The 22997-nt window shown below is 43.2% G+C and overlaps 1 long non-coding RNA gene across 1 annotated transcript in view; it reads right to left on the minus strand.

Moving 5' to 3' along the window:
- The window catches only part of LOC145424914 (uncharacterized), a 37135-nt gene extending 19539 nt beyond the window's left edge, over positions 1-17596 (minus strand). Inside the window, exon 1 of the long non-coding RNA XR_013905735.1 lies at positions 16920-17596. This is a non-coding gene — a long non-coding RNA (uncharacterized LOC145424914). The remainder of the gene's footprint in view (positions 1-16919) is intronic.
- Between the last annotated feature and the right edge of the window lie 5401 nt (positions 17597-22997).

The following is a 22997-nucleotide window of genomic DNA, read 5'->3' on the forward strand; positions in this document are numbered from 1 at the left end:
GATACACAGAGGGGCACACAGGGGGTAAAAGCCATGAAGGGAAAACACTTAGGGAACAACACAACAGGGCAACTCAGAAAACATGGCCTAAATAAGGAACAAAATACAAACATACAAGAAAACTAAGAACACTGGGCCAACATGGCCCAGGACCATGACACTGGGTCCTAAACTCCGTCCTTCAGGACCCAAAGTCAAACGAACACTGCGACATCACTGAGAGTTAAAAACGGTCTAAATTCTTTCATCTTTAATAAAACAATCAGTGTTGCTGCTTTACCAGGTGTAACTATGAAGTTTAACATCCAGGCATCCATGAAAACAGAATTTATTATATTTAACGGACTTAGAAGTTAACAGGAAGTTAGCAGGAAGTTAGCGGAAGGTAGCTCACTGGTTTTGCTAGTGCCTAAGCATGATATAGCATGTTCTGACTGAGAGATTTCTGAAAAAATTAAAACGTACAGCTCTGCTGTCACTTCCAACATAAATGAAGACAGAAAACTAAACAGCAGTGACGTTTGTAGGGTTACTGAAGTTGGGCTAGCTGCTATATAATGATGTGCTACGTGATCGCTAGCGACACAGCTATGTTAGCATAAACACAGTGAAGCTGGAGGATGAACACTAACACTTTTCCACTCGATAAAAGTTAACGTGAGGGTTCCTGATGGTTAGAGACAAATGCAATCGCATGGCAGGATGCTGTAAACCACAGGTGACGAACTCCAGACCTCGAGGGCCGGTGTCCTGCAGGTTTTAAATGTGTCCTTGATCCAACACAGCTGATTCAAATGGCTAAATGACCTCCTCAACATCTCTTGAAGTTCTCCAGAGGCCTGGTAATGAACTGATCATTTGATTCAGGTGTGTTGACCCAGTGTGAGCTCTAAAACCTGCAGGACACCGGCCCTCGAGGCCTGGAGTTTGACACCCCTGCTGTAAACCATAGGTGTCAAACTCTGGCCCGTGGGCCAAATTTGGCCCGCAACCTAATTACATTTGGCCCGCGAAGCCATACCAAATTACTATTAGAGCTGGCCTACTGGTATTATACAGCTAATATATATATTGTTTAGTATTAAGCTTTGCTTGTTCCATATTCAGTTTTTCAGCAAAACGTGTTTGAGTCCATAAGAAAAGATTCATTCTTATATCTGGAGGAATAAATATATTTCAATAAATATTAACGTTAGCCCGCGACTTTGTTCCAGTTTTGAATTTTGGCCCACTGTGTATTTGAGTTTGACACCCCTGCTGTAAACGGACCAAACTTCAGTCAGGAGAACAACTGAGATAATCCATCCACAATACGAGGTTAGTCATTAATATACTGCAACAACATGGGAATAGAGCAGCTGCCAGAGAATTCAACATTAATGAATCAATGGTAGAGAAGTGGAGGAAGCAAGAAGAATGAGTTTAATAAAGTTTGATTTATCTGACTGCTTTGTTTCGCTTAATGTGCCTTATAATCCCCTGCAGCTTATGGTCTGAAAAATGCGTACTGCACACTGCAGTTTAATGTTGCAAAGCACCTCTTTTTAACTTCAGTGGATATTACACATGGTTATGCTCAGGATATGTCAGCCCATTTCTACTTGAAATGCCCTTTGGTTAAACTGTCAGCGAGGAATTTGCATTTGCACTGTTAAATGTTTATATAGCCTTAATGCACATAAAAAAACAGCTGCTTGTTTAAGTGAAAATAAATGGATGGGGTTTTTTGCACTAGTAAAGTTGTGGAGTTGTATTTTGTCTCGCATCAATTATATTGTCAGTTATATCGTTATCGCAAATTTTCAAATATATGTCGCGATACATATTTTTGGCCATATCGCCCTGCTCTAAGCAGCCCACTTAATCCAAGCCCATATGTATTTCTCTGTAGTTTGTAAATAAACATTTTCACTGCACCATCTGCTCCTGAATCCAGAATCCTCCTATGCCATGACAGAACATCTAAATCAGCAACATTTTGGACTCTTCTGAAGCACCTTCTATCATGCTGTAAGCACCTGAGAGATGAGTTGGTATCTACGGATGAAACGAAATCATTTGAAGAACTTGTTACATTAGCCTTGAGAATAGTTAGCTTCATAACTTGGCCAGCTCCAGGCCTCGAGGGCCGGTGTCCTGCAGGTTTTAGATCTCACCCTGGGTCTACACACCTGAATCAAATGATTAGTTCATTACCAGGTGTCTGGAGAACTTCAAGGCATGTTGAGCCATTTAAATCAGCTCGACACATCTAAAACCTGCAGGACACTCGTGGCCTGGGTTTGGACACCACTGCCATAACTGAATACTGAAAGAAACTACAAGTCACGATCAGCTTCCTCATCAAGAACATCGTGAGAAGTCAGTGCAGCTGAGCAGACTTACTCAGGAGGAGTGGTAGAGAAGGACTGAAGAATGGCCACATCAATTCTCCCTGTGCGATAACACAGGTGGATCCTGCAAAACGAGTGTGTTGTCTCTAGTACAACACATAACAATTCTGGGTTTATCTCTGGACTCCATCTCTTTTACATCACTCTGTCAGAGGCCATAGCTGTGAGTGCCTTCAATCGGGCATACTGGGCATTTGCCTGGTGGGCCGACAGTGATTCTTCGTATTTATGGGTTGATGGGTTTTGTTTTGTTTGTTTGTTTTGTAACGGCATGAGCAATGAAAGGTGGTGGATTGGCCAGATGCTAGCCGATGTGTAAAAATAACTCAGTTGTTTGGTGGTGGCTATGGCAGAGCTTCCACAGCCCTGCTCACAGCATTCCTGACTCTTTTTCGCCTGCACAAAACAGTCCCCTTTAGATTATACCTTCGGCTACTGGGTATGATGGCTCAGCCATCCTGGTGGTCTGGCTTGGCTGTTTAAGAGGGTTTCAGCGCTGGGTGGTTTCTTCAGGCGCTTCCTACTGTTCTTGTGAGGATTGACAATACCACCATGGGGGCTTATATTAGCCATCGGGGAGGGATGCATTCACGCTAATAGCAGCAAACATTTCCTCTCTCTGAGTGCAACACATCCCAGAGTCAGAATGGGGAATGAATCTGCGAGGCGTTGTGTTATATGGTGATTGGGCTTTGCATCCAGCCACTGTAGAACAGCTTCAGCTGGAGCTTTTAGCCACTACATAGAGCAATAATCTTCACTAAGCTTGATCTTAGAAACACGTTCCATCTGGTGGACATTGGGGAGGTGACGAATGGAAAACTGTTTTCAACACTTGGACATTTCAAGCGTGCCGGGCTGACAAATGCCTCAGTTGTTTTCCAGGCTTTAATCAATAATGTGCTCTTTGTATGTGCACCTGTTTGACCTGCAGATTTTTTTCCAGAGAACAACTAGAACAGGAAGCAAGTCAGAGTTCTTCAATGACTATGAGACACTAAGTCTAGTCTTGGTCTTGGTAGCCGGGGATCCGTCCGCCATGGCCTCTGATCCTGGCTGCCACGTGGCACACATTGCATGCGACCCCTATGGCGCCCACTGCAGGTGGTGGGCCTGCATAAGAATGGGCCCATGTCCCTTTTTCGGGTTGTGCCCAGCCAGGCCCCATGGACCAGTGCCCGGCCACCAGATGTACAGCTTCTGGCACCCTCCCCGGGCCTGGCTCCAGGGCAGGGCCCTGGTAACACTATCCCAGGCAGGGTGAACTGTTTCCTTGATCTTGCACTCATAGGGGTCTTCTGAATTAAATTGAATTGAGGAGCAGACACAGACTGTTTTATATGAGATCCTTCTCATGCACTTCAACAGTCTTATTCATCATCCAGTCTTAAATGATCCTGTTATGACCAATGACTGCTCGACTGTGTCAAAGAGCTACTTCCACAGTGTGGAGAAGCCATAATTCTGACTCCACGCCAAATAAAAGGGGGAAACCCTCCCAGGGATTGACACCTAACAGTTAAATAGTTAAAGGATTAAACTTCTCTTTCCTTTCTTTAAACAAAAAAATATTTTCAAAAAACTATTCAAAGGTCCCAAATATCTTATTTCACTCAGGGGAGGAAGGCAGACGAGAGGCAGCTGTGTCATTATGGCGTTTGTATCCTGCTGCTACTGGGACCAGTTACAGTTCCTTTCACTAACACACACACACACATTCTAGTTTTGATATCTTAGTGAGGACACCTAGTTGACATGATCCTTTTCCTAGCCGCTCACTGTAACCATCAATAATGGATGGTTAACGCTCAACCTAAACCTAACCATAACCTAACTGTAACCCTGACACTAGAACCACATTGTGAGTCTCAAACTCGTGAGGCACTTTTGTCCTCATAAATGACTGTTGGTCCCCACAAGTATAGTAACATTCCAATTCTTGGTCCCCACAGAGACATCTAAACAGGTACACACACACACTTTCATGTATTTTTGTCCACAGTATAAAAGCTGTTTGGGGCTGGGAGGAATCAAGTCCGTCCATGGCAACTTTCCCCGACTGCCTTCCACATTCTTTGAGTGCTTGCCTTGTCTGCTCGCTCTGGTGCTTTAATGACTTCCTTCAAATGGTACCAACACTTCAGCAACGACTGCAACATCATTTTTTCCATCTTCACAGCCCTGGAAGCATTGGACAGTATCATCTAATACATGGAAAATATTAAAACAGCTCAGCTCACAAAAGCAGGGAAACCTTGGGTGCAAACATGTGGAGACCACTAATTCATTTACTGCATGTTGCCTCTGCTCAGTGTCTGCTCAGTAGAACATGGATCTACATGTTCAGTCCTGCACTGGCCAAAGCTGGTAGTGGTACTGCTTAGACTCTTTGAGTGCTAACATTGGTGCTCCAATCATTTGGTCTGGCTCTAACGGTGTGATTCAGACTGAGCAGACCTGGTGCATTTTGAATCAAAACTGCAGAGTCATTTTACTATTATTTAATAAGGAAGAACAGAGAAGAGTCCATGACCACGTTATATCAGTAAAGATGTTGTGTCTGCATGAGAGTAGACTGTCTCTGCAGGCAGCATCACACCCAAACAGAGCAGACAGCCTGTTCATCCTGAGCTCGCCAAGGTCACCAAAGGTCAGGCGGACAAAAACCTGCAGTCTTAACAAAGCCACAGGCAAAGACACTCTTTATTATCAACTATCTAATAAAACGCAAAACAGCCAAGAAGTGAATCTGCCATGAATTTCACAACTTTACAAGCTAAGAAATAGACACTGAGCTTTATATTGATTAAATATGTTAAATAGATATTAAATTAAATATAGATCCTGATAAATGCCTCGTTAATTTTCCATCATAGAATTACTGTTGAAACAACCCCTTATCCATGTTTGATGCCCTGCAATGGACTCACAGCCAACTGTAGAAAGCAGCCCAATCAGAGGCACTTTTTCTTTGACCCAGTTTATTCTAAGTGGAGATATTATCTGAATTTCAGGAGTGGGACCACACCTCATTCTCGCCGCCTCAGTTTATATATGTCCCCTTCACCAATACCCTCTGTTCTCATTTTCATGCCCCCCTGGAGCCCAGGAGCCGCTGCCGGTCCTCTTTGAGGCCTTCCCCACATTGCAGCACCAGTACACGCTCCCTCATCCATCATCGTTCATCGTAACTGAGGATGTGGTCCCAGCTAGTGAAATTGCTAGTAAAAATGTTAATGTGATAAACTCACCAGCTACTGGCTCACTGACATCCAGTACAAGAAGGCCAGGCTTACCAAAACATACAGTTTGATTTGTGCGCTCTGCTGCTGCTGCACACAAATACTGTCCAACACAAGGAATTCAGCCTGGATTTACACTCGTCCCAGTGTCCTATGGCAGGTCAGCTCTATCACAGGCAAGGACAGCTCTGATGCTTCAGAAGTGTTATCAAAATAAATAAATAAATAAAATAGAAATAACATAGTAGTTTGGATCAAAAGCCAGACTAAGTTTTAAGATGCAATTTAAAAGACTGCATGGACTCGGAGAGACGAATATAAAGAGGGAGGGTACTCCAGAGTCTGGGAGGTACGACAGCAAAGGCCCGATCCCCTCTGGACTTCAGACGAGACCTCGGTTGCGTCAGGAGCATTTGATTGGAAGATCTAAGTGCCTTATTAGGGATGCACAAATGGAGGCGCTCGCATAGATAGCTGGGAGCTAAATTGTTTAAAGTTTTAAAGGTAAGCAAAAGAATTTTGAATATTGGTACGATAATCAACAGGGAGCCAACGTAGGTTGGCTAAAACTGGTGTGATGTGGGCATAATTTCTAGTTCCAGTTAAGAGACGTGCAGCTGCATTTCAAACTAACTGGAGCCGGTGAATAGAGGAAGGTGGGAGGCCCGAGTAGAGGGAATTACAGTAGTCTAATCTGGAAGTGATAAGACCATGAATGAGTTTTTTAAGGTCCTTCAAAGGGAGGTATGGCTTTGCTTTAGATATCTGACGCAGCTGGTAAAAACAGTTTTTTACCACAGGGACCGATAGTGTGCAAAGCTTCCTTAAGAAAACGAGAGGGAACGATATCACGGGGGGAGTTAGAGATGATCACTTATAGCTGTTAAATGAGAATAAGACAGTGGATTGAACTGTTGAAGGACAGTCAAGCATTCAGGGACTGGAACAGAGTCAGAAACTAACAACGACTCAAGATGAGAGAGACGCCCTCAGAACTTAAATTTTGTCAGTGAAATATTTAAAAAAATTATCACGAAGTACAGGAGAGGCATCCCTACAAGTAAAGGGGCAAGGGTTTATCGAGGAATTACAAATACTAAAAAGGGCTCGGGGATTATGGCAGTTAGACCAAATAATACCAGAGAAGGAGGCAGATTTAGCAGCTTTAACAGACTTTTGATACCTAGATAGACATTTACGAAGCATGTCCAGAGAGACATGGAGTTTATCTTTTTTCCATTTTCGCTCAGCGCGCCGACATCCACGCCTAAGGGCGCCGGTAGGGTCATTACGCCAGGGTTGGCGTAACAATTTGGCACTTTTTGTCCTCAGAGGTGCCACCGAATTAAGAATGTCGGCGCATGTAGTATTAAGAAGGTTGGCAAGTTCCTCCGCTGATAAATCTGCAATACCATTAACATCAGAAAGAGGAGAATCAAGAAAAGCAGCAGTGAAATGAGCAAGTGACTGAGAGCTCATCGAGCGTGTTTGCCGTAGAGAACCATCACTATACAAATCAACATTGTTAATAACAGTATTAAACAAAACCGGAAAATGGTCCGAAATCCCGAAGTCCTTAATGTCCGTGATGCAGATATCCAAACCACGGGACAGTACCAAGTCGAGTGTGTGACCTTTTGTGTGAGTTGGATCACTTACGAACTGGGTGAGATTAAACGAATTCATAAGAGCAAGGAAGTCTTTGACTAGTGAGCCGTCATCGCAACAAACGTGGAAGTTAAAATCACAAAGAATTAAAATACGATCATAGCGTAAGACGACACTCCCCAGTAAGTCAGCAAATTCAGAAATAAAATCCGTAACAAATTTCGGGGGGCGATACACCACAGCGCAAAGAAATGAGGTTCAGTTCAGTTCCAATAACTGCACCTCGAAGCTGGGGTACATGATGACAGCGGCCGACATCGAAATTTGTTTTTAAAAACTGAAGCTGGCCCTCCACCTCTGTCAGTGGACCGGGGTGAGCTCAGAAAGGTGAATCGGGTTGGTTCTGAGAAAGAAAAGAACTCACCAGGGCAAAGCCAAGTTCAGTCAAGAATAAGAAGTCCAGCCCGGATGAAAGATTCAGCATACAGAGTCCTGAAGCTGGCAGCATGGTGTTCAGAAAACAGCCTGGGACTGAACACTAAGAAAACCAAAGAGGTCATTGTCAACGTCAGGAGGCACTGACTTGGCCCCCCTCTACATCAACGGGGAGCGTGTGGAGAGGGTCCACACCTCCCGGTTCCTTGGTGTCCTCATCTCTGCTGACATCTCCTGGACAGACAACATCTCAGCGGTCGTCAAGAAGGCCCAACAGCGGCTGCACTTCCTGAGAGTCCTCAGGAAGTACAAGCTGAACTCCAACCTGCTGCTGACCTTCTACCGCTCGTCCATTGAGAGCCTGCTAACCTACTGCATCACAGTATGGTACGGCAGCTGCACCAAGGCGGATAGAGTGAGGCTTCAGAGTGTGGTCAAGACAGCACAGAAGATCATCGGCTGCCCTCTCCCCTCCCTGAAGGACATTTATTCCTCCCGCTGCCTCAGCAGAGCAGCAAACATCATCAAGGACAGCTCCCACTCTGGTTTCAGCCTGCTTCCCTCAGGGAGGCGCTACAGGTGCATCAGCAAGGAGACCCACAGACCCATAACCAGCCTGAACTCACACATGATAAACACAGTTCCACCCCCCAATGTAGGACCTCTACACACAGACTACACAACTATCATCACCACAGTGCAACACTTAATTTAGGTGCAGTAACCCACACTGTAATATATAGCACTATGTTTTGTTTCTATATTTGTAGATAGTGCTGCAGAACTGTGCAACTCACCCCTCTTTCTTTCCCACATCTGCACTGAATAGGAGATGCTCTGAAGCTTATTGTGCATGTGTGTCGTGACAATAAAACGCATTCTATTCTGTTTTTGTTCACATGCTAAGTTCAGCATTCAAAGTCTTGGTGTAATGTTTGAGTCTTCTCTGAGTTTCAACTGTGTAAAATCTTTATCTCACTCCTAACATTTCTAAATTGTGAAACATGGTCTCCTCTGCTGCACTGGAAGAAATTATCAATGTGTTTGTGTCACTGCATTTAGATTAATGTACTGGCCTCTGTGCTGGATTAGAGAAACCACCAAGGCTCTGCACCAGTCTACAGCTGACTCTGTCAATTCTTTTAAAAAGCACTTCAAAACCTTTTTGTTTAAACAGATTTTCTGTTGAGAAGTTTTTTAAAAATTTTAAAACTACAGGTTTATGTCATTTTGGCACTTAATGGGGTTTTTTGTGACGGTTTGTCTGTGAAAACTTCTTTACAATCACTAAAAACCAAAGAACACCACCCCCACAGTAAAGCGGTGGAAACATGGGTCATTTTTCTGCTAAGAGCACAACATGACCTCCCTGCATGGAGGGCCAATAGACAGGACCGCGTATCGTACTGTGACGAGGAACCTTCGTCCCATGAAGATGGATGTTCAAGCATGACGATGATCCAAAACATCGTGTCGAGGTAACAAAGCAGTGGATGAAAATAAGAGTGGCCTATCGAGTCTTCCACTCATCACCTCCAGCTGGTGACGGCAGATGGCTGCCCCTCACCGAGCCTGGGGTTACTTCTTCTTCTCTGTAATGTTGTAGGGTATTTACCTTATAAATATGAAATATATAAATATGAAACATGTCAAAACAAAGCAGAGACAGCGATCAGTGATAACTGATTCTCAGTGCTGGAGATAAGGATGTACGGTAACCTTCAACATTACACATCCTGTGGACACATACTGTTTGATCTATTGTTAGCATAAAGACGCTGACAGGTGCAGATGAATGAGCCCCTGATTTCTTCAGCCTACAGCAGACAGACTGTCAGGAGTTAGCTGCAGGACTGCAGAGCGTATGCTTGGTTTTATGTTGCGTTGTTGTTTTTAGCCTGACAGATGCCAAATGATCTGTCTGATCAAACGGGCGATTGTGGAAGAACACAAGCGCTTTGTCCTCTGGAGGCTGCTGACCTTCTCTGGCCACACAAACTGCTACACACACTCACACTGACATTAACCTGTCACTGTGGTACACCACTCTATACTTCACATATCTTGGTTGTCCTCATTTACACGACAAACACTTAAATAGACACACACAGTGACACTGTACGCCACCCCGAGAGGCCCAGCGTGGCACGCTACTGGTGTGTCACATGCTCAGAGTCCAAACAGCCTCTGTGAACCCACACTGCTGCAAATGTGTCGCCAGCGCCTTCAGATTCAAATCAGTGTGTCATTGAGCAACAGAGGTTAGCAAAGGTGTCCCAGTCCAAATATGGTGTAACAGCAGGAACATGTGGGACATTCCTTTCTTATGACTTCATAAACTCAGCTACTGGGAGATTAATCCAGCGTAGTGTGGCAGCTTTGATCGTAGACCAAAAATGTGCGCTCCAAAAAGATCCCAGCGTAATCAAAACAGGCCGTCCTTTGGCGTCCACCGGGCAGTGTTTTGTAAATAATGTGTGTTTATCATTTATATGGGAATATAAAGAACTAGTTTTAGCTGTTCTACATAAACAGCATATCCCAAATATCATCAAAACAGAAAATTAGAATAAGAGCTTTCAAATCCAATTTATCGGCACAATTATTTCAATTTACTTAAATGTGCTCCGAGGGCTAACAGGCTGTTTAGATCACATGTTACATAATGAAGTAATGAATGTCATTTCTAACTGTTTGATTTTAAAAAGTATGTTTGATAAATGTGGGACAAGGACAAGCATGTAATGGGATTAGTGGGGATACATTCATGGAGGAGAGGAGAAGTCCTAAAGCTAGCTAATGAAAGGACAGCAAACTAACACAGAGGAAGAGGTCAAGGCAGAACAACAAAGATTTCTTTGCAGGGTGAGATGAGGAAGGGAGGAGAGTAACCACTGTGATCACCCAGAAGAGAATGACTCAGGTCTGTGTCCAGTCTCCCCAAATCAGCATGACACAGCAAACTAAGCTACATAAATCTCTGAATTACCAGCTGAGCCACTAATCCAGGCGGTATGACACTCGCCAAACTGCTAGTTCTGTGATATTTTACCACCGAGCATAAAAGTGCTTACAGGAAAGGCCAGGAAAGAATAAGCCATGAATACAGAGTTTAAATCATAAGAATATTTTATAACGTTTAACATTACGCAGAAGCATTTCATATTCATGAAACGCTTTCAATTAAAAGAAAACATCGAAACAGGTAATAAGGACACACCTAACATGCTCAACACCCACTTTAGTACTTCCTACTCAGCAGTTTCAATTACTGGTTAAAGCAAATGTGTTAGAAACTTAAAGCACGTAAAGAATCTGCTCAAGTCAAACAAGACATCAGACACACATCACCAAGAAGGCAAGTTTAAAGCAGTCCTACAGAAAGGTTTCAAAACTCACTCCCACAGCTTGATTCCAAGGATGTTAGATTCCTATCGGGCCTTTTCTACTGTTAATGTTTAAGCTAAATGACAACTTTGTTTGTCCACTGTCAGCATTCGAAACAACTTCTACAGGGTTTAATGGAGCACACAGATTTGACTTTTTACAAAAGCACTCAATGAGCTGTAGTAATGAAGAATTGTATCACAGTACGTTTTGTCATATCCTGTCTAAGATGTTTTTTCTTGCATGAGCCTAAGCACTCATTTATACTCGTATCCAATACAACTGATTTCGGTTTTATGCTTCCTAAAACCCTTAAAATTCCTTGTCAACGTCTTTTAGTTTAACCAATCCTAAAGAAAATCAAGCTTTGCTGCTCTACTCTATTTCCCGTTCCCTGCAACATGTATGTGGATGCTGAATGAGACGGGTGGAGGGATGAGCGCTACATGGTTGTGTTTGAGCAGGAGGGCCGGATGATGAATGGGCTTTTATAGACATGCTGTTCGTTTACGGAGGCTTGTAGGCGATGATCTCTTTAGTGTAATATGAAAAGGAAACAGACACATCGTGATATCACAAACACAATCCTACATTTGTGCCAACCTAATAAAATAATATGCAGTACTGTGTGAAACTCATCAAGTGGCCTGAACTAAAAGTTCTCCAGCAAGTTTAGTAGCATTGCTACTTGAGATTGTTCATGTTGCAGCCAAGAACTTCACTGATAACTGCTGCCATGGTGTAAATCAGCTGGTTGGTTCCAGCGATGGTCACACTAGGGACTGTCCACTGCAGTAAAAACTCTGCATTATCACTCCGTTACCTGCTGCAAGCACTGCCACAGTCTGATTTTCTTTCATCACTACCTGAATTGTTTGACTAAAAGGAAAAAGAAATGGCAGATGTCCTTCTCTACAGGGGAGAACTGTTGGCAAACTGTTCACCACCCCCCAACCGCCCTGTCTGTCATCACTCCACTAGCATTGCTGTTTGTAATTATATTCACTCCACTTTTACACACCTGTACATAATATCCTAAAAGCCACAAATCAACTAGAACCCTGCTCTGTTTGGTAATGAACTGTGATAAAACAAATATCCCCTGCCTATGAAAAACCATAGGCTTCCCAAGGGAGTCATGAGTTCATAATGTTCATGTTCATAAACACTGAAAGCTGACATGGAGTAGGTCCCAGGCCCTGAACTCCATAAGCAAGAAAATGGATAAATACACACTCACACATATATTAGGGGTGCAACGACAAACAAAATTCACGGTTCGGTTCGGTTCGGTTCGATACTTTGGTGTCACGGTTCGATATTTTTTCGATACAAAAAAATGTTCATGCCTTTTTAATTTGTCAGTTATTAAAATTATAAATATATATTTTAACTCAAAAGTACAGTTTTTAAATTTAATGTTGCTGAAACAACAAAGTAATAAAAAATAAATAAATCTATCTGATGGAGGAATCACCCATCTTTGGAAAAGAGAGTTTATTACAGAGAAATGTCTCTTTCAAAATAAAAGCTCTACTATACGCTTCTTCTGGGCTATATTCTCAGCAGCATATTAAACATATCAGGTCCCCATAAGGAGAATCATGTGCTAACAGCTGTCTAAATGACTCGGGTAAAGTTTGTAGCATGAGTGCTTGTTGTTTTGTCTGCTTCCACTTGTCTTTGCACCAGGATGATGTCGGAGTAAATGTGCAGTCATATTCGTTGTGTTCCCACTAGTGCTGTCAGCGTTAATCTGAAATGACCTTAACGCCACAACACGGCAAATCTCCGTTAACGAGCTACCGCGGATCGCCCCGTGCGTGGGGCTGGACGGCGTCAGCACGTTAACGAGCTAACGGCGCTAACACACTAGTTCCCACCCATGTAATTGAGCATTGCGTGGCACATCCAACATACTGTTTTACTTTAGTCCATGACTCGCTTACCTTCAGGGTCATACGTCACATGAAGACCAAAATAGTTCCAAAGGCCAGATCTGAATGAGGGTGGGGGATAGTGATGGCCCGCTTGAAGCTGATGCTCCGGAGCATGTGTCGAAAAAAACAACACACTGGTTCAGAAGCACTGTGTCGAGGCTTGCTTCGTTTGGCAAAAGTCACGTGACCAGTGACGTCCAAAGCTTCATTACGCACGTAACTGCTTTGGTACCTGATTCAAACGGATATAAGGAAGTGAATCATCCACGGGATTTGTGGAGTGTGTTGATGGTGACAGAGAGCGAAGAGGTGATCATTCCACTGACAGATATGGAGCCAGCGAGGAAGAGAGGACGTTCTGGCGTGTGGGAATATTTTGAGTTGATTTTGCTCAATTCATTTTATCTGCCGAAGTGAAAAACCTGAAATGTCCAAAATCATGTTTTCATAATGTAAATATCATTACAGCATATGACTTCAGGAACACTTCCATGTGAATTAAAGCTAATGAAGACTACAAAAATGTATTTGACACTATACGTACATGACATTGCTACACAGTTTAGAAAATCATTTTGTTTATTGTTGTTAGGTGATAGTCTGCAGGACCCAGGAATACCTGCATATCTACCAGCTTGCAGTGTAGTTCCTGCACTCCACAGCCTCTTCTGTTCCATGCAAGTGGATTTTCTCCAGGGCAGGAGAAACTATTTCTAAGAAAAGAAACAGACTCAGCCAGCACACAGTAACACTAATCCTCTTTTTAAATGTAAATAACAAAAGGGCTACCTGACATAGATCATGTTTTTACTTTGCAAGTTCTTGATTAGGGGTGGGTTTTGACTATCGCTTTTCTGATTACAATCCATGCTAAATTGAATAAAGTGATATTGATTCATTAAAATCCCGTGTCGATTTGTAAATTAACGTTATTATGCCTGAAACGCCAGCATCTCAGGTTAAACCTCACAACATGTCGTCAAACACCATACAGCTAAAACAGTAACTGGGAGCAGGTTTACGGATTCTGCATACAAACGTGAACACAGCGCAGACCCGACGCGTCAGAGTCAGATTTTGGTGCGTCGTCGGGTCCGCGCTGTGTTTGCCTCTTTTTTTTTCGCTGGCTTCTGCAGCTGCAGGTTTCATAACTCTCTGTTTACATCTCTAATTAAGTCTCACATGTGTCAGCTTTCTTTTAATAGATACGAAATTATGGATATATACTGTTAAATGATCAGAATTGTAATATTTCTGACTGAGGCAAAACTTTCCAGATTCCAATCAAATCGGATCCTGTATCGAATCAAAATGATTCTACAAATCAGTGACGATGCAGCCGTACTCAGCTTCCTAAGCATTTTCCCTTTCCAGTTCACAATCAATCCCACCCCTAGGTCAAAAATATGTATAGGACAATCGGCCTAATCTAATATTTTGTATGAACCTGTCCAGCTGTCCAGTGATTAAACGACAAGTAGATGGAGGCAGGACTCCACAGCAGGGGCATACTCCATAATGTGCTGTGCATTCTCATATGTATATTATATATATTGCTCACTTATTGTATTTACCAACATCAAGGAGTTATGAGCAGAGAAAGGCCACACCATAGTGCATGTTTAAATAGGGAAAGTTTATTGATCAAAATGTATTACGCAGATACGCATTACATTTTTTTCAGCCCCCCAATCGAGAAAACAAAACCAATTACATGTTCAAAGCAACGGAACGGTGGCCCAATATCAGAGAGAACTCCACTCTTGAGTGAGCAGCGATGATTGAGCAGTCCGTTTTATTTTGCAGATTCAAGCTGCTCTTCAAAGTTTTCACCACCAGATGTCACCGGAGAGGACTGTGTTGAAAAGCTTCGAGTAATGAACCGTTTTTCAATACAAGCTTCAGAAAGCTTCATTTGGCCATCACTAGTGGGGGAGGTTCAGTTTGCCATGTTGCAACGAGCTTAGCTTCTGTCTGCTAGCTTGCGCTGCGCTCAGTGGATCTGTGCTCGACAGTGCAGCCTAGGCGGAGTAGTCGAACACAGATCCACTGAGCGCTCAACACAGACAGCATCGTCAGAAGGAAAGTTGATAAAATAAATTAAAAATGTTGTATTGTTCGATACACATGCGTACCGAACCGAAAGCACTGTATCGAACGGTTCAATATCGATACGAGTATCATTGCACCCCTAATATATATATATATATATATATATATATATATATATATATATATATATATATGTGTGTGTGTGTGTGTGTGTGTGTGTGTGTGTGTGTGTTTATCCATTTATTCATCATAATGAATAAATGGATAAATTTCCAAAATCCCGGAGCAATGCAAATTAGCCGGTGCGAGGTAAGGAGCTCTGTCATTGGTTAGACAGTCTTAGCTTTGCACCTATACCAAAGGCCATTCAGCCTCTGTGTTTACACTCTGCCTACACAGATGTTGGACATGAGACGACACAGGAAAAGGATTTTTGATGTGAGGTTTTTATTGAAATTTTATTTTATTTTTTTCTGATTTGAAGTATTTATTAATGGAATAATAATTTATTTTCAAATACTGATTTATAAATATTTTTTTATTTTCAATTAAATTACTAGATAATAAATTACTTTTGTATTGAATAAATAAAATAACTTAAAAATGAATTTGTAAATTAATATTTTATCGCACAATTCATTGTTTAAGCAAAGAACTTTTTATTTCGATGCGCTGGATCTTCTGGTCCTCTGCACATAAGTGGATTTCCATTTAGACTTTATATAGACAACAACTCAAAGTGCTTTACAACAAGTCACATTCACCCATACGATCATCTAGTGCTGTACTTTAAACACTTTAAACACAAACACAGATACTGTGGGGAGAGGCCACAGAGGCACAGGGAGAAAACTCACACAGAAATCCAACAATTAAAGAGGAACCTTCTCGATGTAACACTACCATCCTGCAAGATGACCTGGTCCTGGGCCATCTTAATAAGCATGCTGTGCACAGTAGTTTCATATTCCTGCCAGAACAAACACCAGACAGTTTGTACACAAGGCTCAGATTCTCGCTTTGCCAGATACAGACAATAGTTTAAGATCCTAATGTCTCTGCACAGCTCTGTATGTACTGAAATATCCAACCTCAGATATTTCCTGCTCACTCTCTGCACCGCCTTAGACAACAAGTAGTTCATGCTATACATAGCATTGACTTTTCATTCCAGCCATGTGCACTCACCAGGGCATCAGTGCTGCCGTAGTAACCACACTAACACTTCCTTGCACCTGTTGAAATGGCCTCAGTCTGATCGTGCCCTGAACAAACTCACCTTTAACATCCCACACACGGACTAAATATGTGCGTGTCAATAACACGTGACAGGAGAACATGCTGGTTGTCTGTCATGGGGCTGAATTAGAAACAGAGCAGGAACTACAGTTTGTCAGATTAAGACTGATCAGGTCCAACATCCGCTCCCAGCACTATTTACACGTTTGGTGTCACATTGAAGGAAACGCCTACTGGCACAACCTGCATGTGTTAAACTGCTCCTGCGTGTAAACAGCGTGTCACTTACGGCTTTTTGCATCACAAGGACGCGCACTGGCGTCTCAGGGTGACTCAGATGTTTGCTGAATGAGGTGTAGACCGGACTAGGCGGGACTCATTTCACCAAAACACGAGCTTTTCCACCCACCAGTGTTTATCTGTGTGCTTATTTTAAAGAATTATTCCATCGTTATCAAATACGAAGCATTACACGCACGTCGCGCCGTTTCTGCTGAGTCAGACACCAGTGCTCCCGTGTGCTGATTCTCGGGTCCATCTTAAACTGGTGTGTTTGCGAATGAACTTCGGTAAAACGTTACAACGTTACCGGGCGCGCAGAGGGTCTCGGAGGCGTGTCGTACCTGTCGGGTGGTCGCGGGCTCCTCGTTCCCGGTGGGTGAAGGTGTTTCTCCTTCAAGCGATGCTGGGGTGACCGGAGAAGAAGCCATGTCCCCCCGACATCACCTCTCACTAAGCACCGCTCCTACTGTGACTTTCCTCGGTGTCCTCCAGCTTGCAATACGCTGCCTGGCGCAGTTTGCACGGACGGTGGACCGGTTGCGTCGCTCGTCTCCTGTGTGATCAAAGTGAGTCTTCGGCTGCACAGTGCAGCCACTGTCCCTCCTCCGGCCGGCGGACTAGTCCAGGCGAGGCGGATGACGTTGTCCCGGGTCTCGCTCGCTCTCGCACATGCAGGACTTGGCCCAGTCTGTCTTCTTCTGTCTCACTCTGCGCTCTGCTTTTCACTTCATGTCTTTTTGTTTTGTAAGGTGGCTAACACGATCACTCCTCTTCTGCCTGCAGGACTCTGTGACTGCTCTGTGCTGTGGCAGCACACTCCAGCCTGATAGTTCATTTTACAGCTTTTGGCACTGCGACGCTCTCCTCGGCTCGACAGACACAATCTCACCATGTCGGCACAATATACTGAGTGCAATCCATAACATGATTTTATCTCACTGTAACTTTTAAATCGACCAAATGTTGCGTAAATGACGTGTCACGTGACTTGAGCACATGCACACCCCCTGTCCTCACAGCAGACATTCATCTTAGCCCACCCCCCCCCCCGTGTTTTGAGATCATTGCTGCAACAAAAAGTTGCCACAGATATTTCTACATGAAACGTACTGAATCAGTTGGCACATATTTAACTATGGTTGGATGAGACCTGCACTCTGTTTTAATATAATGTTGTTTTGTTTGAGTGGCTGAAATAAAGCTAATAAAATAAATGAATACTAAAATAAAGCTGAATCACATCACAGGAACGACACAGCCCTGTTCCTCCAGGCTGTTAACCTGTGAATCAGCAAACATGTATGATTTATTGTCATTCATTTGCTGAACAAACTTTCCTCTGAACTTTGACCCTGAAAATTCAATTCAATTTTATTTATATAGCGCCAAATCACAACAAAAGTCGCCTCAAGGCGCTTCATAGATACAGAGGAAAACCCAACAATCATATGACCCCCTATGAGCAGCTCCCTAACCATGGATTGGAGAAGAATGTGAGATGGTAACAATGAGAGCTCAGGAGATGGCAAATACACTAGAAGAGCTACCTTTATATCACGCTGAGCTGAGGGTTTGTCAAGCCCAGCTCAGATTTTCAGGAGAAAGGTGATCTGAACCAAAAGCAGGAGGAGATCATCACTGCTGGACCGAAGGCTAAGAAGGAAGAGCTTCTGCTGTTTGCAGTGTATACTGCTGTGGATGCTGTATCGTGTGACATGCACAAGATGTTTCATTCAGACTGAACTCTTTCTTTGTAGTGTTTACCTGGAGAAGATCGGAGGGGCTGGCTAAAATGATGAAAGCTCGAAGCAGATTAGAACACCGCTTTGAAAACTTGTACGTGATGCTGTGGGGTTGATTCAGTGACCTTGTGGGGCCATAACAGAGAAATGACAGCAGTGTAGTGGATCAAATAAAGAGTGATGATGTTATATTTGTGACTGTAGCAGGACAAAGGCTCAAAAGGTTGCAGGCGTTGTTAATTGAGCAGAAGATGGACGGCATCAAGCCCTCTCCTCGACAGCTACAGGATCACAGTCTGCAGGTTCAGTTATGCAACGTTTTAGCATCGATGCGTGAAGTTAAGAGCAGACAGGGAGGTTATTTTTGCACTGGGCTGGAATGACTCAGTTTACCTGTCAAAGGCTATCACGGCTGGGAGAAAACCCTCAGCATTAGTAAAGAAGGACCACGGTGGCCTCTGGGTAGAAACACTGCAGAGTTCATGTGGATACGCTGCTGCATTAGGTCAGATAGAAATATCATAAAGCATCATTAAGTAAAAACGTTTATTAAGAACAAATGTTTAAATATTGTTAACGTGTTTCCCAGAAACATCTGTAGAGACAAAGAGCTTTCTGTTGTTGCTTCGAGGAAACAAGCTCTTCTTTTTAGTTTTGTCCTGGTATTTATTCCAGGACGGACTCATCCACTGAGCAGTGTTTGGGTTTCTTCCTTTTCCTCGTTCTGGATGCAAACTATTACAACTTGGGCTTTATTTCAGTGACAATGGCCTTAAGCTGCAATACAACAGGAAGTTACTCATATATAGTAATTTCCCAGACCATATTAAAAATCCATTAACAGGAAATACAAATGATGGGACAATGCCACAGCATGGACATTAGAACAGTTGGGAAAATTTACCTGGAAAAAGGTGAAAATGAGGCTTCATTGAACTGGAATTACAAAGACCAGGAATGTGAGATCCACCAGCCACAACTGAGGGTTTTTACACATCATATCCTCAAAGTAGAACTACAGTGATCAAAAGAATCGACTTTAATGTTATTCTTTCTTTATTTATGTCAGATTTAACCCCCCAAAAAGCTTTAATCTTTAACTAGTCTTTGGACGTAGCTACAGTACGGTCAGGTTGACAGTTTATGGGTAACATGTGGCCACCAGGCACTGCGACACACTTCCATGTTATATTACCTTGGCGTCCCGTAGGAATACAGGAGAATCATGTGAGGAATCTAAGAGTTGTTTCTTAATTCAATTCAGTTTTATTTACACAGCACCAAATCACAACAGCAGTCGTCTCAAGGTGCTTTATACTGTAAGGTAGCTCGTACAATAATACATACAGAGAAAAACCCAACAATATGACCCCCTATGAGCAGCACTTTGGCGACAGTGGGAAGGAAAAACTCCCTTTTAACAGGAAGAAACCTCCAGCAGAACCAGGCTCAGGGAGGGGCGGGGCCATCTGCTGTGATTGGTTGGTGTGAGAGAAGGAAGACAGGATAAAGACATGCTGTGGAAGAGAGACAGATGAACCGCTGAGTGTTGTCCCGTCGAGGTGGCTCTTCTATGTTGTGCATTTATGGCACCAAACCACAAATGCAAAGGAAGAAAGGGTCGAGGCACAGCACCCAGCTGCCTGACAATATTCAGGCAACGTCCAAAGCCCCACAAAGGACCTACCCACACCCCACTGGCCCCGCCCAGATCAAGGAGCTGTCACAGCAGACAAAAATGTGAAGTCCGCACATAGTCGCCATGGCACCCACCAACCCACCACACCATCCCCCATGGAGCTACCAGGAGAGGCATACTGGCCCACTGAGGATCACAGAGGAGCAGACCCAGGGGGGCTGACAGCACAGCCCCCACCCACCAGTCGTGCAGCTTATTTTATCTTGTCAGCGTGAGCCCCACCTAAAGGGGACAGAGGGATTAGTGAGTTGCATTAGTGGGGCAGGAGAGAGTGAAGCAGGGGAGCCAATGTCACTGCGATACGACTCCTCAACACCATCCAGCCTGCCCCACCACTCATAATGAGTCCTGCTGTGCTCTGTAGCAATGATGCATTTTATGTGTGTGTGCCAGGTTAGTGCTGTGGATTCAAAGGAGCACAGTTCCACTAAACAGGAGATCAGGATAAACCCCAGTAACCAACCCTGCCCCCACCATCACATATTCTCAATCCCAGCAGAGGCCAGCCCCACAATGACATGCCACACGTGATACACAGCCAACATTACTGTTATAATTACATGTTTCCTTTATTACTTTCCTTTCAACCTATTGATTTTGCACCTTAAACTTTCTTTGGTTGCTACAAGCCACAAAGTCCTTTATGGTTTGTCTCTGTTGTGTGGAGGGCTGTTTTTAAGAGCTCAAAAATGGGTGTATCAGAGTCAAACAGGCAGCACAGTGGAAAAGTGGTTGGCACTGTTTCCTGACAGCAAGAAGGTTCTGGGTTCAAATCCAACATCTAAGCTGTTTGCATGCTCTCCCCATGTCTGGGTCCTCTCTGGGTTCTCTGGCTCCCACAGTCCAAAGACGAGCAGTTAATGGGGTTAGGTTGATTGGTGTATGTGCCCATGAGTATGAGTGTACACGGGTGTTTCTCGGTGTTAGTGACAGTCTGACAGAAGGCTGCATCCCTCAGCCTCACGTGGGCTGTGTAGCCCCTTTACCACTGCAGTGAGAGCTCAGACCTGTTTCTGGTGGGTGGTGGACTCCTCCAGGGCTTCCCCTGATTCCCCTTCTGCCACAGAAGACTGTGGCCTCAGAAACTCATATCTGCTTTTTGCAAATGAAGTGAACCTGTTGGCTTCATCAGCAGGGGCGGATCTAGAAGGGTGGCATGGGGTGGCAAGTGCCACCCTAAAATGATCCCTTGCCACCCCAAGTGCCACCCCAGTTTTGCATATGACAGTGTTGTTTATTAAAATAAGTTTAACAGTTTGAGCGTAGTTACAGTCAGCAGTGAATATAAATGCTAGAACTGGATATATTCCATAGTGTCCCCCCCTCCACATTAACAAATGGTTCAGCCCATAGCAGGACGGCTTTCTTCTTGTTTTCAGCAGCAAGCGATGCTTATGATTGTGCCAGAGCACATTTTGAACAACACCATGGGAATTTTGGATTTTACACAGGTGGGTGGATGTTACACTGTGGAAATGAAGGAAGGTGAGTGCTATTTTAAATGGTTGTAGAAAATGAAAAAACAGCAGGTGTATTGGCTGCATTTTTAGATAAATAGTTGTATCTGTTTACAAAATGTACAATTTATATTTGCATTTCAAGTTATAAACATTTACCCAACACGTCTGTGGTTTTTTTACAGTAAAAAATACTGCTAGGATTTTAGGTTCTTTGTGTGATTTCAGATCAGTAATAGTTACATTAATAGTAATAGTAATACTAATGCAGTATGTCAGTGAAAAAACAACTAAATTCAGTTGAGCTGAAAAGATACCAAACAAAGCAAGAGGAGGAAAAAATAAAATGAAACAATCTGAGGGTGAAATACAAACGTAAACTCAAAGGAGTCACAAATGTCCGGTTGTGTTTCAGACCTCAGAGGGTGAATCCAACAAATCATGAAAAATGAGGTTTACATGTTTGTTCATGACAGTGCAGATTTCTGACATTTTGTGTCATTTAAGCTGCAACAATGTGACTGTTTTCTAACAAAAACAGTGAAACTTAAGTTAGACTTGTGTTTGTAAATGAAGCGCCCCATGTTGTGTAGCTTTCTGGAGTTTATACTTATTGGGCTACATATGTATTTAATATACAGGCTGTACAGTACATAACATCAAAACTCACATGTTTCATGTAACTAAAGTGTGTAATCATGTGGGTACAGACAATAATTAAGTTATAGACTATATTTATATGAAAAACGTGCATACTTACTGCATTTGAATCATTTTAACCACATGTAACCACCTGCATATGTGTTTGGGGGAAAAAGGCTTTGATTTTGCCACCCTAAGAAAATTTCTCTAGAGCCGCCCCTGACCATTTCACAGGATTTGCATTTAAAGATGCAACAAGACTAAAATGGTTAGGGTCAGGAGGTCAAAGGTCAGAGCTCCTGTGGGTCTGAGGGCGGCCTCACGCTGGAGAAGGATGAAGGAGTCTGACCTGAGCCAGTGTTTGACATGAACACATCAGCACTGCTGTCAGTGAGCCTAACGACAGCCGTTAGCATCATTTCAGTGTTTCAGTCATAAAAACACTTCCTGTCTCTGTGGTGGTTACAGTGACATCATGCAGTTTGTGCTTTGACCTCCAGAGGGCGACAAATCAGCACAGACAGAGAGCTCCATTCAAACTTTGCTGCCATCAGGAATAATTCTTCAAATATAATCATCAGTGTTTGAGCAGTTATGATATCAGGGACAATCTAGACATGTGTGACAATACTGAACATGTCACATGACACACCTCAAACATCATGTGATCCACTCTCAGTCTGCACTTTCATTCATGACTTCAACAGGTTGAAATGAGCTTTGAAGAAACATTCAGTGAAATAAATCTTTCATGGATTCATGTGAGCAGCAGATGAACTTTGTACCAACAACATCTTCAATAACAGAGTCTGAATGAAGCTCAGGTGTTGATGCTGCTCACTGATTGGACGCTTGCTTTCAGCTCTGCTCTCAGTCTTT

Source organism: Astatotilapia calliptera, chromosome 3, assembly GCF_964374335.1.
Source record: "Astatotilapia calliptera chromosome 3, fAstCal68.1, whole genome shotgun sequence".
NCBI classification, from domain to species: domain Eukaryota; kingdom Metazoa; phylum Chordata; class Actinopteri; order Cichliformes; family Cichlidae; genus Astatotilapia; species Astatotilapia calliptera.